The sequence below is a fragment of the Pteropus vampyrus genome, unplaced genomic scaffold (genome assembly GCF_000151845.1).
Source record: "Pteropus vampyrus isolate Shadow unplaced genomic scaffold, Pvam_2.0 Scaffold93, whole genome shotgun sequence".
In the NCBI taxonomy this organism is placed as follows: Eukaryota; Metazoa; Chordata; class Mammalia; order Chiroptera; family Pteropodidae; genus Pteropus; species Pteropus vampyrus.
The window spans coordinates 386,272-390,537 of NW_011888874.1; the positions used below are offsets into that span (position 1 = coordinate 386,272).

General features: G+C 43.3%; 1 pseudogene; it reads left to right on the forward strand.

The window, feature by feature from the left end:
- The first annotated feature begins 3,509 nt into the window (after positions 1 to 3,509).
- On the forward strand, positions 3,510 to 3,627 carry LOC111742412 (annotated as a pseudogene).
- The last annotated feature ends 639 nt before the right edge of the window (positions 3,628 to 4,266 follow it).

The window sequence follows — 4,266 nt, forward strand, 5'->3', positions numbered from 1 at the left end:
AACTGGTTCCAATAGGCTTTAATTCCCTCAAAGGGGATGATGATGATGGTGATGATGATGGGCGTGTGTGACATGACCATCCACAGCAGATCTGGGGCATGACATCTGGGACATGATGACTCTTTGGGGAAATGCCTGTTGGAGCCATTCTAACTGATAGGGCAAAATCTCATTTAGTAATTTCCCGAGTTGACTGATAATTTATATTACTTTTCCTGAAGAAATAAGTTGGCCGAATGCTTCTCTTAAACGCTGTTATATTTACCTGTCTGAATTCCATCCCGGAAAGAAATAGAGGATTGGGACTTGGAGTGTAGAGGGATAGACTGGAGAAGGAAGAGTAAAGCACACATAGGTTTTACTTAGTGGGAAGAATGACTGGACATTGGGAATTTCACTCAACTCCATTTTTTTTGTTTTGTTTTGTTTTGTTTGTGTTTTTTTTTTTGCGACCCTCAAAATAGATATAAGAACTCTTCAAGAAAGGCAAAGGGCTTTTTAGTGGTTCCTAAATATGAGTAACAGAGAAGCATAAATAATTTTTGTCTTAAGTAGTGGTGTGATATTTAATGTAATTCATTCAGGAAAGAGTCATGAACTACTGTATAAATATTGCAGAACCAACTGGTTCAAAACAGATCAGGTTTGCTGCATGGCTCCCATTCCGGGCTGTGCCGAGTGCTCCCACCGGAGGAAAAGCAATACGGGCTGCTCCGAGTTCCTGGTTGGGGCGAGGGTAACTGTAATTCTAACAGGAAAGCCTGGCAGATTTGGAACCTGATCCGGCTTGGTTACGCAGGACTTAATGGAGATGGTTCAGAGCCTTATAATCCATGAAAAATTGATTCCTAAGCATTTGAATAAAATCGTTCATGATTTTGCGGCCATGCTCGAGACTTTATTTTCTATGGGGGAAAAAGGGGCAATCTTAAGAAAGACGATAAACAGGAAAAAAAAAAAAAGACCGTTCACACACTCAATTACAGATAAGCGGATGGATGTCAGCCTTTGCTGCACTACAACCTAAGGCTCACTGGGTAAATTGGAACTGGAATTTCACCCATATGTGAAGACACTTTAAACATTGTTATCCTTCCTTGTGGCTGCAAAGACAATAATGTAATGGAAACATTAGAACTTAACTCTCAAATGCCCCTTTTCGTCCTCCCTTCATTTCTTCCTTCCTTCCATGGAGAAAATTGAGAAAACCATACACCATTAATTGGGGTTAAACCAGATTAAAGCTGCCTTCGGCTTTTCCGTGGTCAGCTGACTGACGTCAAAAAGCCCGTGGGGTCAGGCGATGCTTGTATCACCTGGTGACAGGAACTCGGAGCATCTGGGAACTGGTGCGAAGGGAGGACGTGTGGGTTTGAGGCTGAGACGCCGAAGTTCAACCTGCTGTGACAGGTGATCTAAACTGACTGAGCCCCAGTCTCCTCATCTTCAAAGGAGGGATCTGTCTACCTCACAGGGTTCGTAAGAGTCTGATTCTGCTTTTTGATGTTTGACCGCCGACAGCTTTTAAGTCTCAGCTGTCCATCTTCCGCTTCTGCCCCACAACTAGGCAAACTGATAAGATAGTGTAGTTGTTTCATGCGGTGCTGGCAAGAGGTTCAGGCTGTGGAAGCCCAAGTCATGCTATACTGTCCCCTCCCCCCGTCTGCAGTGAAACCCCAAGCCAGTGTCCTTCCCTGCTCTCTCAAACCATCATGGACCTCTCTGGAGGAGGTTGTCTGCTCTCCCCAGAAAGCAGCCTTGAAAGCTTCATACCCTGTTGGTGTGTGTGTGCGCGTGCATGTGTGTGTGTGTGTGTGTGCCTGCGTGTGTGGCATTTTCAGTCTTGACTCCAAGCCAGAGTTTGAGTGGGTGACCCTCCTGTCTTTGTGGGATGTCCACAACAGGGTTTTGAGGAGGATTACCTTAATCGAGTATCGTAAATCACTGAGCACCTGTGGTGCCTCCGTAAATGTCACCTCTTTCTTTTTTTTTGAAAACAGTTTGCATACCTTCCAGATGCTGATCACCTAACTGTATGACTTAGATAGAACAAGTGTCATTCTGTCCTTTTGTCAAATGTAGAAATCGAAGCTCCTTTTGACTGAGGGGCGAATCCAAGATCTCACTTTTTGAGACTGCCCTAAAAATCACACAACACTTAAAATACATCTTTTCTTTTAAGTCCTCTACCACACTTAAACACAGTAAATCGAGGGGTCGACATAATAATCATGATGATGATGGTGACTGCGAACTCTTCTCAAGCACTTGCCACATGCCATCACCGTTTCAGAGCCTTTCCAGATACGACTCACCCATTCGCGCGGTGTCCTACGAGCTGGGTGCAGACGAAGTGCAGAAAGATTGAATGACTGGCCCAAGGTCACACCGCTCGTAAGTGGTAGAGCTGGGATTGGAACCAGGTAGCTGGGTCAATGGAGAGCTGTAGAGCCTGAAGGGGGCTGGGATGAAAGCCCAGCTCTGGCCCTGTGATTTTTAGCTGTGTGATCTTAAGCAAGAGCTGTAACCTCTCTGCGTCTTACCCATAAAAGGGACACAAAGTCATTCCTGAGTCTGAGTTTGCTCTAAAACACTGAGTTCGTATGGCTGTGCTCAGCTGGAGTAAAAAGCCACAGGAACGACAAAGATACAGCGAATTCTCCTCATGCCACCTACCAAACAGGACCTTCACCTCAGAGTGAGAATTCTGGGTCCTCTTTGAAGTTACTTTTTACTGTGATGACAAGCAAATGGACCCTAAATAAAAGAGTCATAAATATGTATAACGGGTTTGAAAAAACCCTGACTTTTTAAACTTTGAGGCTGCTCTTCTGGCCTTTCTGGTTCGTTCCGGGAAGCCAGCGGGTATCAGAGCTGGCCAGTCTTCTTTTCCAGTGACGGCCTCCCCGCTCTTGTGCCGTCCACCCAAGGTAAGGATTGCTTCAATTTGTATTATTTTGTTCGTGAAGCTTTTTTAATGAAATAGTTCTTTGCCTAGGACTCAAGCAGTCAGACACCTGTTTGTTTTTTCATTTCATGTTCCTTAGGACTCTTATCCTTTGGGATTATCATGAAAATGTGTCAATTTCTGCACTCGGAGAATAAAGGGGCTTGAGTAGCTGCTTTTTATGCGAGTTAATTTTACTCACTAAGCTGATTCTATAATCCTCTCTTCAGATTAAACGAGCTAACTTGAAACAATGGTTCTGTTTCAGATGAATCCATTTTTGATTGAGGATGCTAACAAATAATAACAAAAGAATTCCAGTTTTTGGCAGAGTCCGTCTTCTCTACTGGACATGTGTGCATGCTTGCGCACGTGCACACACACACACACACACACACATACACACACACACACTTGCATCGTAAAATGTGCAAAATGTCTAATATCAGCTAAGATGGAGACATCACTTCGTTTTCTGGCTTTCTTATTAACTTTTCATGACCTTGGGAGAGTAACTGAACATCCTTGAACCTCGACATTTGTATCTCTAAAATGGGATACCGTTGACAGCCACGCCACCCTGAACAAGCCCGTCCCATCTGATCTCGGAAGCTAAGTAGAGTCTGGCCTGGTTAGTACTTGGATGGGAGACCACCTAGGAAGACCAGGTGCTGTAGGTGGGGAAAAAGTAAATAAATAAATAAAATGAGATATCACTGCTAGTCCGTTTTCTTTACAGAAAAGATGCAGTTTATAAATGGGAACCTAAGGATTTTTTTTCACTAAGTTTAACGAAGTATGGGAGAATTTTAAAGCATTTTGGAAAAAAAGTAAAATGCCGCACAAAGGCAGGGTGTACCAAGTGAAGGATGATGCGTTCCTTGTGTAAAACATGATGACGCCGACTTACTCTAGGTCTGTGACTGTTTTCCTTCAACGGACAGACTCGGCTTTTCCTCCCTACGAGGGTGAATTACGCTCCAACGTAAGTTTAAAAAAGGAACAATCGGTTGAATTAAGATTTTGATAAACGCGTCGTTCTTTTTATTTTCAAACGAACTAACAACTTACCAGAAAATTCTCAGTGACTTCAAGTTTTCCTTTGAAACGAATGAAAAAGCTGGTCGAAATCCTCGTAACGATTTTCATAAAAGAAAGAAACCGTTGTTTCTTCTTGGTGTTATTAAAACGAGGGGACTTTCTTATTTTGTTTATCTGGCGCATTCTTAAGAAACATCAGTTTTCTCTGGCTGGCCACCTGTCTTTAGCTTCTTTGCTTAAGCGTCTCATGTGACACAGTGCCATCCAGAATGGTTTTG